Below are 13,846 nucleotides of genomic sequence, written 5' to 3' on the forward strand. Positions count from 1 at the left end.
CATGTTAAATTATGTTTATTATGCTTCTCCACAGATAAGATCTGCTACAAATTATATCAAATGGCAGAAGCATTCACATGGAAAAAATGCTAATTGTTGCAATGGTTCACCTATAGTGACAAAGTTACGCATAAAAGTATTCCCTTCTTCCACACCAAATGCACAAGACTTTGTGACTGCTTGCACGCCACATGCCCCTAAAAGTGGAAACATTAAGCAAGGGCCATCATGAATAGGCACAAGCCCCATGATACGAGCTGCATAAGAATGACGAACACATGCACACTGCACAGTGGATACACACAGATCATATCTACTTGTTCATATAAAAAACAGTGCATTTTTTCAGTTCAAGTATAGTTTACATCATAGAAACGGCACTAGAGCAAAGGACTATAAGCCACCAATAGGGCTGCAAACACACCGTACACCAGCGCACATTTGTTTCACACACCACACAGGACACATGCACGCAGCAGACATGTTTTTTTAGGAGGAATCTTCGCGAGCCGCACGATAAACACAGAAGGTACGGACGACAGGAGTAAAACCCGCGCACATTCAACACACCGACACGAAAGGAAATGCGGACGATACGGTGTAACCTGCGCCACACGAGCTATCAACCCTCGTGGATTTTATCCTTTCCACCTGAAACAGTTACAACGCACACGAAAACATCGAACACTGCACATCTGTACCTCCGATATCGTGTCAACAATTCCTGAGGCAACAATTCATGTTCACGACATCAGAAAGTTATCTAAAACTAAGTGACGGCGTAGGAAAAGTAGGCAGCATCGCTAAACGTCATGGATTGGCTTCGAGACAGCTTCGAGACAGCCCCAACCGTTCAAATCAGGCCACAGCGACGGCTTGATAAGGATAATCGAAGCTGATCTCGAAGGCCATGCTTATGCTGGCTGCAGATGGCGGAAGCAATTCAAAGGTAAAATACGTTTTAGAATTTCTTTCTACGCCAAACTATAGTGTAAAATATAGATTGTTCTACAGTTATTTTGTCTCGCAACATCTATACGTAGTTGTGTGTAACCCGGCACAAAATTTTAGTATGCGAGTGTACTGGTTAATATTTTTGTCATCAAAGAGGCCACAACATTCTCACAAGTATGCAGGTGGCGCTATTGTTTTTCCTCCGTGTTCTGTGATGGCGGTCGTATGTGCGGGGTGCTACGAGCGTCGCGTTTGCTTGATCGTGTGTTTTTGTGTTTGCTGTTATGAAGTAGGTCGCAGTTAGCGTGCACAGAAGTGCCTGAAGATACCTTGTGTCACGCTGCAAACTCGCCGTATGCGTGGCGCGCCAGGCAAATGTGGCCCAACGATTTTATGCCGTGGAGTGCGGTCTCTTTGTTCTCGTTCTGGAAAGTTGGGTGGACGTCGCAAAGAATGTATGTTAGCGCGCCTCAGCTCGTCCACTACGCAGCGGCATGTATGCGAGGAGTAACATCGTCGACGCAGCACCGGCAACTTGGAGAGTGCTTCGCGACCGCGTCGTACCATTCAAAAGGTAAGTAATCGTGCTGGCTAACTACGCGCGTGTTGTGTGAGCTTCTCGTGTGTGCATAGCGTGCGCGAGCGTATGAAATAGAAGTCCCGCGACAACAGTGATACCTGTGCTGATGCTTGCTGAACGCTGGTTGTCAGCGCTTAGTTACGCAAGTTTATTGCTTCGATGCGAAATTGAAAATCTTGATAAACGTTTTCTTCCGATGAGAAATATAACGTTCGAAAATAATCGTGTTCATCATGTGCGTGCGGCGCGTGAGCTCCCGCTTTTCTCCTGAAGTTGCATAATGACTCATTTGCCTCTTTACCGATTCTTATAGCAATGACGTTTCCTTGCTTACATGGCAAGAAAACTTGTTTCATATCTACTTGTCCAAGGAAACTTGTTTCATATCTACTTGTCCAAGGAAACTTGTTCCTTGCCATGTTTCCTTGCCTCAACGTTGTAAATAATATCTGCTTACGAAGTTTTCGGTTTACGGCAGCTTTAGAGAAAAAAATTTAAGCAATCACAGCTTGCTACTAGTCCAACTTACTTTTTAAGACAAGATGTTTGACATACCTTATACGTAACTAAACATGACAGGGGAAAGTTAAACTGAGTCATGAAAAAAAAATGAATTGTTTTGTAAACAAACATTTCTTTGCTATGTGCTGCTGCGTGTCAATAATTTTACTGTGATCAAAGGGTCCCCATTATCAAGACATTCATCAGTGACTTCTACTTTGTGCTCTGTTGCCACCCTGCAATAATGCAAACATTGTTTTTGTGACTATATTTAGATGCTCCATGCATGTCTAGACAATTTGACAGCTTTATAAAGCTGTGTGCCACTGCTATAAGTTAACACAGAACTTATTTTATAGTGGCGAGGCTGTGACCCATAACAGTGCCTACATAACGGAGGAGCCACCAGACCCCTTGGCTATGCCTGCCGTAGTGCAACGTATAATCTGGATGGTCGGGTCAGGTATGTATGTAGTGTACGTGTTCCAAAAAGTAGCATCTTGGTATCATTTGTGGATAAGTTAATCGACATTAGTCAACACAGCTTACTAAATAGGCCAAATATTTATGCAACTTGCTGTTTATTTGTGTTCATAGCTGTTATGCACACCTTATTGTGTTCTATATAAAAGTAGTTACATTTTAATTTTGCTTAGTACACACTATTTATTACTTTTCATTTTGGTTTTCTTGTTTTGAAACTGTTTCCTATGCTGTAGGATTTTATTTCCGAATTTTTAGTGTTTACACTACACTCTTGTGCAGCTTCTGCGCATATAAGAATTCAAAGTGTAATGGGCCAGATATGTCATAGGTGTAAGCACACAGTGTGCTTACCATTGTTTAACATTCATATTCACGATTATTTCTGTCTTGTTCCAAGAATTACAGCCACTGGAAAATACACATTTGATGAGCTCAAACTTCTTGAAATGATACATTAAGGCCAGTATTCACTGTGCTGCAGTTACTACAGTTCTGAAGTGTTTTCTAGTAAGCCTGCTTTTTTCTCTCCCATTTTTTAATATTCTTGGCAAGCTATCCCCCTTCATGCAAGTAGGCATTGTAGGAGTTGCGAGTCTATGTCCAGTTACATTATTTTTCTCTTTTTTTCAAGTCAATACAGCATAGAACACATAGCTAACTGGTAGGTAGTTCATTGTATTGATGCTCTATTATTAAAAAAGCACACTATTTCGCACATGTCTGCTTGCTCTTGCCATGTTTGCTGGTTATTGCAATGTTGCTCGTCAAATGAATTTGATTTCAACTACACCATACAGAACAGTCTTATTGGCTTTAGTGTAATTTTAATAGTGACAATCAACCAACAAGCCCTAATTCTACAGCTGTCAAGAAGTATTTCTAATACTTTGGGGTCCCTTTCCATATTTTCTGTTTCATCCTGTGTATTTGGTCAGCACAGTGGGCATTCGGTCTATTCATTCTGCTTGGCGCTGCTCAGGTCAGAATATGTTCAACCTGCAAGTCCAAATTATAATGATATGTGTACGACTTCATTTACTGGCTGGATGAATTGAAAAAGCATTATATCTGATTCTAAGAGTATTTTTGTCAAAAATACCAGTGTCTAGAATAAGCATCATATGCACTGCAACTCTTAGTTTTAAGTTAGGTAGGCAAATATCTATAGGTATGTATACTTGTGCATATACTTTCTACATATTGGCTAGTGTTTTAGCTACACGAAACGGTCTATGTTGTCACTACTCTCAAGTCAAATTTATGGTTGATGCGCCACTTGTTTTTGTTGTGCACTTACACTTCTGTGGTGTCATAAGCACTGTAGATGCCTGACAGCTGAAGTATTGCAGCAGTAGACAGTTTTAGTTTAGCGTACGCTATGTCATTGCGTACGATATAAAATAGTGGGTCATCACTGCGCATGTGCAGAACGCTATCCGACCTCTAGCGTATGCATGCTATTTCTCAGATTTAGCATTACCGTCTGTGCGTGGTTTGCGTAGTTTACGTTAAACATGGCGGTGGTCCCCGCTGCCCACTTCGAATTGAATTTGGCGTGGCTTTTGCAGAATTCGCTTCGTTCGTAGAAAATGACTGTGTAAGCAACTTTCGCTTACCGTCAGGCCGCTTTGACAACAGTGTAATATGGTTAACCTTGTGGAGTTTTCGAGATCGCTTCTCATTTCGAACGACACGAAGCCTAACGAGGGAAACCGACATATATCAGCGCCACCTGTCAGTGAAGTCGAGAGATAGGTGCGACGATGGCATATGGCCTCTGAGATCGGAAGATCTCGCAGGCCAACTAAAACTAATAAATGTGTGCTGTTTAGCGTACGCTGTACTATAGCGTATAGGCGTACGCTATTAGTTGCATATGCTATACTAAAACTGTCTAGTGTTGAAGCTAACTGGCACTTACTATTGCTACAGTATGCCAACAGATACCTATCACCGTATTTGTGCATTTTCTAAGAACCAGCCGTGTTTGCTAGGTGAAATTTGTAGTGTACGTATGAGTTTGCCGGTCAGTTCATGTAACTTTTCAGGATAGAATTTACATGGGGAGGAAAAGGGTACCATACAACATGACTGCTGCTAACTGACCATTTATTTTGATGGAAGGATTAAAAATAGCAACACTGGATGTGTGCTTATGTTGTGCACAATTTCGTTCAGAGGGAAGGCGTAAGTTGTAATATAAAGGCATAAAATCACAATAAATGATATTTGTGTAAAAAGGAAAGTAAATATGGGCGCAGACTAACTTCAATCACTTGTCATCTAGAAAGGACGCCTTTTATTTCATGAATTGATCATGGGGTCTGGCTTGCATGTCTTGTTTATGTGGTATGCCTCACTGATCTCTCGTGTCAATTTTTCACCGTAGGTGAAAACAGATGATCTTAATTGAGCCTGAAGTCCTATCGCGGCAATGCACGGCCAAACTGGATGAGCAAGCTGGTCTCTTGAGTGAAATATGGGAACTTATTTGGCACATTTAGTTACCGGCCAGTCTGCTCTGTGTACATTTGACCAGTTGTGAAAAAAATACAGTGAGCTGCCTCTCATACACACTAGACAAATTTGGTGGTATCTTTAACCAAGCAAACCTCCCTTGCCTGCTCGCCTTTCTGAATTCACTTGTGAACTGTCGTGCATATCCTGCCTACTTTATTTTTCGCTGGAAATGTGCGTGCATAGCAGTCCACATGAGAATTGAGGCTTGCTGAGGTAAAGATGCAACCCAATTTGTCTTGTGTTCGTCAATTTGTCTTGTGTTCGTCATAGTCTGTTCCTTTGATCATGTATATATTCAGTCAAATGTACATGGGGCAGACTGGCTGGTGCCTCAACATGTGCCCAGGAGAGCACCATAATTCACTCAAGGGAGAAATATGTTCGTGCCACTTGACAATGCACTGACACGACTGGTGCTGCGCGCCAAATTTCGATTGTTCCTCTATGGCAACCAATTGACCATCAAAATCAGTGACGAATACCACATTAAGGAAATGGGACATGTGTCAGTTGTAGAGATACAAGCTATACTTTGGCTACCACTAATTGCTGAGAGGGTGATTAGAGACAGTTACTAGGAGAGCTCTTCATCTGGTTGGCTGGCACAAACTGTACCTGTTTCTGCACTGCAAAAAGCTGAAAGACTCTACTTGGGCTCACTGAAACTGCTCTTTAAAATAAATTTGAAACAGGGTAAGCTATATAATTTTGTGTGCAGCCCCCACACTAATGCCACTGGACGTACCTGCCATTTCCGGTTACATTTATCGCACGGTTAGACATATTTCTTTTTGCTACCAGCACTTATTGACATAAAACCGATGGCCTATTGCACAAGCAATAAAAGCACATCAAAACGCTTGGAGTAATGTGAAATTTAGGTAGGTTCATGTAAACAAAGCAAATTAATTGCTTTAATAAGAAAGTTGTGCAGACTGGGTAGGAATAGAACCTGGAGTGTGAAAGGAGCACGCTTCCCTTACACCACGGCAGCTCTTTGGTTCTGGCTGACTTAAGGTGTGCCTAGTGCGTGTCACACTGTGCACGTCACATTGCAGCCATTTGGTTGACTAAAGGTGCTTTCACGTTCCCACACGCAAGCTGTCTTAATGTGTCTCTGCCATCTTTTATTGCAGGTACACCTAGGAAATGTTGTATACATTGGCAACGATAACTGGGGCCTGCTCCAGTGCCATCGCCGGGATTCCCTGTTCTGCAAAAAACTGACATAACTGATGTGGGGAGCCCTGGCGCTTGGTGTAGGAGTATCACAGGGGCTCCTTGTCGGTGCTTGAAGGACGGCAATGCTGTTGAGAAGCCGACATTGAGCCCCGATAAATTGGAAGCTGTGGGTAGTAAGTATCATTCACATGTTTTCAAGTTTTTGTAATGTTTATAACAATGCATGTATTGCACCGAAATGATTAACTTTTCAGATGCATTTGATGCATATCTTTCGAAATGTGGTACCCCTGAGGAGAAAAAAATCATCTTCTCATGCTTGGTTTTGGCCGAGCGGTTGAATCGAGTGACAAAGTTTTTCGCGTTTAGGTAGCCTAAGAAGAAACAAAAGCAGAATTAACAAACCAGCTTATTTGTGGCTACTCATGAGTTGCATTTCTTTGTTTAAAAGTGCCTGTGAAGTGGCGCTAACCTACTTATCAGGTCCAGAATTTTCGATTAACACCGCTTCCAAAAGCTCGCGTTCTAATTTGGTTTTTTCAAGGCCAGAACTTCCGTATTCGTCATCCGCGGATAGCAACGGCAACTTTTGCAGTGTAGAGCAATATTCAACCCTTCTCCCGATATGCAACACCTGTAGCGTAGTTGTAGCTGGTCGTTCAGGCACTGAATTGCTGTGCAGATGTAGGCAACAACACAAGAGTTAAGACGAGAGACATGCGGCAACTCTTTAACAAAAAGCTTTATTTTTGCTAGCCCATGTTTATAGCTGTCAGTCACTGCATTGCACATGCGCAATTCGCACCCTTAGGAAGAAAGTAAACTGTCTGACAAGTGTACAGAAGGTGTGCTGATACACACAGAGCCAAGTCGCGAAATCTTTTCAGCCTCAATTATTTTACGTGTTAGTTGATCACCGCTTCTGCTGGAAACGGTACACTGAGCAAACGACGGTTCACAGTCACGCGAACTGCAATGACATTCAAGCCTACTGTCACGCACATTTTTCTTGACATTGTATGAGTGTTCTCTCAGCCGGTGATTGATGCAGTGTCCCATTTGACCTATATACTGTTTACCACAAGGGGGATACAATAAACCACATTGCTAACACAGGTGACAAACGGAATTTGGTGTTTTGTTGCATATGTGTGGCGTGCTGTGACATTGCCTTTGATTACACAACTTTAGAATGATATGCAATTTTCTTGATATTGTGAGAGCTTATGAATGTAGGGTATGACGGCCAGTTTTATGTCTGTCAGATGCAGTGACCACATGACCTCTACTCTGAAAAGCGCATGCACCGAGTGGTTGCCATGTGATCACTCCAGTATCTGACCGACTTAAAGTGGCTGTCATACCATACATTCATAAGCTGTCTCACAATATCGTGAAAACTGCAGATCGTTCCAAAGTTAAAGTTGTCTTCTTTGCACCTCAGAAGCTTATAAAGTTGTGTAATCAAAGGAAATGTTTCAGGGCAGCACACAAGTGTAACAAAAAGCACAAAAATCCGTTCGTCACCTATGTTAGCAACATGAATTACTGTACCCCTCTTTCTTGTGGTAAACAGTACATAGGCCAAACAGGACGCTGTATCAATGACCAGCTGAGAGAACACTCTATAATGTCAAGAAAAACGTGCATGACAGTTGGCTTGCATGTTGTTGCAGTTCGTGTGCCAGTGAACCATTGTTTGCTCGGTGTACTGTTGTCAGCAGTAACGGTGATCAACTAACACGTGAAATTATTGAAGCTGAAAAGATTGCGCGACTTGGCTCTATGTGTGTCAGCATCTGTACACTTATCAGACAGAGTTGACCTACCTAAGGGTGTGAATTGCGCGTGTGCAATGTGATGAGTGACGGCTATAAACATGGGTCGCTGAAAATAAAGCTTTTTGTTGGAAGTCAGCACACGTCTATTGTCTCGTCTTTTCTGTCGTCAATATCTGTGCTGCAATTCACCAATATGTTGTACCAAGTCAAATTTATCACTCACTCATTGGAACTTTCTTTCATCACGAATGAAATGTGGTTTTGGTACCGTGGTAGAGCATTCACATCATTTGTTAATTTTTGTTTTCTTCAAAGACTGAACTGGATGTAACAAGCAGCCGTGGTATTGCAAGGAAGCTTTATGTTAAAGGAATATATTGATACTAACGTCTGAACTGCTTAGCGCAATAAAGGAAGTTGTGGGTATTGTTTATTGTGCTTTCCTTGCTCTTGTATCCAAACTTATAGCTATAATGGTTAGGTTTTACTGAAATTTGCTTTTTGATGTTTTGCATTATTCTCCTGTGTAAAGTCACTATTGTTTGTTTCACAGTTATGCGAAGCTTAAGTTGTTTGTAAGCATTTTTATAGCCTGTTTTCACAGTAAACATGGCTTACTTCAGTGTTTCAGATGGCACTTTATAGTTTGATGTAATTGATGTCTCTGCAGGTTACCGCATTATTGACTTGGAAACCAGTGAGGTCTGGATGCAAGTGAAGCTACCGAGGGAGGCATGTGTGCATCACTTGTGCTGCTGGCCATCCTCTGCAAAAGTGATGGCTGGCAGTCAGTGCTTGGATGACTTTCTGTTACTCTACGCCTTGGGCTGTGTTGACTACTTCACGCTTGCTGCCATGTCTGCAAGCTTAGGCAAAAAGACCGGCTGGATGCTTGGCAGGAGATAGTATCCAACCGCAGTGTTACTGTGTTGTGTTGTACATTACAAAGTGATGGAGGACAGTATTTGTGCTGTTATTAAGAAGTATAAATTGTGTTCTGCCATTGAAATAAGGGAACTCGACACAAAGCAAAAAATTTCGAAGTCTGACCTACATGGGAAAGCAAAATATATTGTGTTGTAGTTGTAGCTGTTAGTAGAGTCTTAATATGCGATAGAAGACCTTGATGTTTAATAGAAAATATATTTAAGTGTGTTATCAGTGTGTTATCAGTGTTTAAGTTACTGTTATGTGTCACTTGTTTGCCAAGATGATGTAAGCAGACAGTAAATAAATGCATGGTTTGAGATTATAACCAGGTTTGTCTATGGCATTCACTATTATTTAAGGTGGACCAATGCATATGCATGGGTGCATATTCAACCACCACATTCCTCCTGCACAAACAATTCCTACATACTAGCGTTTGGTCTTAGCAGCTGATGTTGGCTGTTATACACTTTCTTGAAAGCACATGCAGCTACCGACACATGATTTTTAGAGCAGTAAGTCGGAAGCAAAGACAGATTTTTTTCTGTGGTCTAAGCTTAAATGATATGTTTAAGGAAATGAACATTTGTGGAATATATTTACTTTCCTGCTGCGAGAACCTTTATACGAGAACCTCTGCACATTGGACGTGCATGCTGCTTCTCTTGGTGTTATAGCCAAAATGAGAAATTGTTCTTATGAACCACTTCGCAGCTTTGCATTGTGCACTTTTACTTGCAGTTAGCATTTATATGCTGTGCTATGGACAACAGCAAGACAAGTCAGGCAAACCACCATGTGAAACACTTTAAAGATTCTGGCTTAGGGCGCGTTGGTACTATATATAGTGCAAGACAGATGAGCTGCCCGTACAGCAACGCTGTCAGCATTACACGGCTGACAGCACCGCAAACCCTTAAATTTATATTTGTTTGACAGATAATGCATTCTAGTAGTTTTCATGTCGTATATGCATGAAAATGTAAACAAGAACTGGTGAAAACAGCATTATTTTACGTGTATAGTGTACCTTACCACAAGGTAAGGTACACAGATATCTTGGTAAACTACAGAAGATATATACGTAATAAACGCTGTTTTTCACTAATTCTTGTTTCACATTTTCATGCATATGCAACATGAAAACTACTAGAGTAAATTATCTGTCAAGCAAATATAAATTTAAGGGTTTGCGGTGCTGTCAGCCGTGTCATGCTGACAGCACTGCTGTTATGCATGTCTACAAATATTCTGCAATGTCAGTTGAGTGTTGCTTGAACGTCACATACGTACGTTGCCTGAAAGCTCAAGTGACAAAGGCAACATCCACATTACGTTGCCAGGAAGTTCTGTTATCGTTATGCTAACGTCGTGAATGTGCTGCTCAACGCTGCCACAACGTTACGACCCAACGTTGTGTGGCGATCAAAAAAGAGGACATTAGCAGCATGTAGGCAACGTTATACGCCGACATTTGTGCACATTCAGAGAACGTTATGGCAACATTTTGCGTTACTTGGGTCCAAGCTTTCGCGCAGTGTAGATCTAGTGAACCCCTTTCAAGGTGAACCCCTTTCAAAGTGCCTTGTCATCTGCACAATGAATCGTTTGTCAGAGCGCACTATGCGGTGAAGTTTTGCGTCAGACTGGGTGAAACTGCGAGTGAAAACCATGGCATGATCAAGACTGCTTATGGAGTGAAGCGATGGGTCGATCAAGTGTTTTTGAGTGGCAAAAATTGTTTCGGGGTGGAAAAGAGCAAGTTTAAGATGAGCAACGGTCGGGACCAGAATCATGGAGGCTCCATGACGACAGTGCGCCGAGCCAGACCGCCTTTGCTGTCATGGAATTCGTGACCAAACATGGCATCAAACAGCTTCCCCAGCCACCCTAAGCCCAGATGTCACTTCTTCAGACTTCCTCTTCCCCCGACTGAAAAGGGTCATGAAAGGAGGGCACCACGGCTCGGTCCAGGCCATTCAACAGGGCCTAAGGAGGCAGCTGAAGAGCATTCCAGCTTCTGCGTTCCGGGGAGCCTTCAGTGAGCGGCAGAGTCGATGGAAACGCTGTATTGATGCACAAGCGGTATATTGATTGGTTGATGTGTCGAAATTGTGAATAAAGTTTTTTTTTAAATTCACTACTTTCCGGACAAACCCCGTCCGGACAAACTCTGTAAAAAGTCAAAAGACATAACTACTTCATCACACACACAGCAGAAAGAAAACCTTCAAGAGTTGTCCCTTCTGGCATATATGTGGGGGCAGTAAGCAGCAGAAACATTATTAGAAGGCTTTGTGTAATACTGCTTATGAAAGAATGAAGAGAGTATCGATCAGCAAAACTTTGTAGACAGAGCCTCCTTTACAGCGAACACTGCCTTGCCTGATGTAAAAGGCAAAAATAAAATGGTACCCGTCGTGGAGGCTTAGTGGCTATGGCATTGCGCTGCTAAGCACGAAGTCTCGGGACATAATCCCGGCCGCTGCGGCCACATTTTAACTGGTGCAAAGTGCAAAACCACCTGTTGCACAGCAAAGAACCCCAGGTTGTCAAAATTTATCCCGAATCCTTCACTTTGGCGTGCCTCATAATCAGATCGTGATTACGGCACGTAGAACCCCAGAATATAAATTAATTTTGATTGAATAAGACGAGCTGGTTTGCTTTGTAACGTTTATAAACGATTTGTCAGTGTTTCTGAATGAGAATTTTTATTATGGATGCATATTCAAGCTCTGACCTAATTAAAATTTTCAAGGCAATTCACACTTTTAAGAGGCGCACAAAGGATGGCAAAGGCAGCCGAATGTAGAGATGTAGAGCTGGCAGGCTGTTAAGTATCGCATAATGAGCAAGTGAGAAGAACACCCAAATATTTATCAAAGGAACAGTATTTATACACTAGCCCTGGAGAGCTTTTCCTAGTAGCAAAGTCGTGCGCTTGCTCGTCGAAGTATTCATACTTATAAGCCATATAGTGCACCATGAATTTAGTTTGTCCACGTTGTGCTGCAAAGTAGCATGAAATGGCAACCTACCAATATATCACACAATAATCGAAAAAGCAATGTGCATTACATGATATGTCATTGCACCTTGAACTTTGTTTATCACACAATCATCGATGAACTTTTGCACAGTAGATGAAAAGCCATCAGGCATATTATCGATATATAGGCAAAGCAATAAGCATTATTGTTTAAGGAACTGCTTAATGCACTGGAACATGACAGGATGTTCTGCTGCTGCTAACAATGTATTGAAAATGGCTTCAAAGAAATGCTGCTGTCCAGAGGATCACAGAGGAATCAATGGCAACTGCTTTCATTTCGAAGATGAAGCATTCTTGCTGTACCTTGCCATAGCCTTTAACACAATGAACATAGAGCATTTGAATAACTGCGTTTCGCAAGTGCCCCCAGAAGCCAGGCTGGTTCACAAATAAGTGATCATTAAATTGACTCGCTACACTCGAGTGAAAGGATACATTCCAACATTATAGTTTGCAAGAATGATCTGGCAGTGTAGTAACACAGGTATAGTAGTACCAATCCTGAAACCAGGCAAGACCCTGACCAACGGACAAGTCCCTGGTTGCTAGTGAACTTGAATTTGCTAGTGCTCCTGCACTACGTGCAAATATGTTGCAAACCATTGATATCAGCATCCCGATGGCTTTTAATACACTACCTTATGCTACTCTAATAGGAGAAACGCGGAACCAGAAAATTTGTGGTAGAGCACTTACGTTCAACCGTACAATTTTGAAAGACAGAAAATTTCAGATGAGAGTTCGAGGTATATTTGGCCCACCCACACCAACATTACGGGCATCCTACAAGAAGTACTACAGTCTATGGGAAAGCGATCTCACACAGAAATCAAGAACGATGCAACAAGCTCTCGACAACATTGCAGACTTGCTTTCTGATAAGTCAGCTGACATCGACGTTGGAAATATGACTAGAATGAAGAACTACCCCAAGTTGCACACTGTGCTTTACATAGCTGGACAAATATACCCACAAATCAACATCTCCAAATCCTCAGCTACTATAAGACCAAGACGGCAGAACCAGCATGTGGGAGAAACAATTATGCCACGCCTGGACCCAAATTCTACACCTGGTGAAAAGAATAATCTCAAAATCATTGGGGGTCGACAAGCAGATATTATCTAAGACCGAAGATGCTGTACTTGTGTCCAAGGTATTGTACGGTATGAATTACCAGCAGCGCACAGAAAGAGACAACTCGTCAAACACAGCCATACAGGTACTGACAGGTCTTTCCAACTTTACAATGCTTGAAGACTTCTACGAGAAAGAGCGCACGGACAAAAGCACCTATACAGAATAGAGGTGCAGCCTGCGGCACAAATTCTTTGCCTCAAGAGCTCGGAACTGAGCTGCAAAGACGAATAAACCTCCCTTCAGAAACACAACCTCAGGAGCACCTGAACTCGACACACAATAAGCCAATACCGTGCAATATGGGCACAATTAGGCGAGGAGACTATATGCAACTGCCAAGCACACAGAGGAGGTTGCTAATCATGAAGACACCAACAGACATCAGGCACACAGAATAACTGTGTAACAGAAGTATGGCACTACATAAAATTAAATACCACGCAAGTAGGGACCATTCCAGGACATCCTATACCCAGAGAAGCTGAACTAAAAGCAATCAAAAGAAGCACTTGTAGTGCAAATTTGCAGACAACATCCTTCATGCCTGCATGAATTCACCAGAAACTGCCAGGGCCTGGGGATCACACAAGATTGTCAGGGAAATCGGGAGACTGACATGCAAATTAGAAGCACATGGCCATAGCCATGCAGATATTCCAAGGCACAAGTGGGCTCATGAGCCCAGCATAAGGACTAGTTAATGAATTCATGAGGCT

The 13,846-nt window shown here is 42.2% G+C and overlaps 1 long non-coding RNA gene across 2 annotated transcripts; it reads left to right on the forward strand.

The window, feature by feature from the left end:
• Positions 1-1,146: 1,146 nt before the first annotated feature.
• On the forward strand, positions 1,147-9,190 carry LOC125942026 (uncharacterized). 2 transcript variants are annotated; one of them, XR_007464749.1, is made up of 4 exons: positions 1,147-1,528; positions 2,395-2,498; positions 6,178-6,396; positions 8,675-9,190. It is a non-coding gene; the product is annotated as an uncharacterized LOC125942026 (long non-coding RNA). The 2 variants fall into 2 exon arrangements; XR_007464748.1 differs by lacking the exon at positions 1,147-1,528 and having other exon boundaries at positions 2,097-2,498.
• The last annotated feature ends 4,656 nt before the right edge of the window (positions 9,191-13,846 follow it).

The sequence above is a fragment of the Dermacentor silvarum genome, unplaced genomic scaffold (assembly GCF_013339745.2).
Source record: "Dermacentor silvarum isolate Dsil-2018 unplaced genomic scaffold, BIME_Dsil_1.4 Seq912, whole genome shotgun sequence".
NCBI lineage: Eukaryota > Metazoa > Arthropoda > Arachnida > Ixodida > Ixodidae > Dermacentor > Dermacentor silvarum.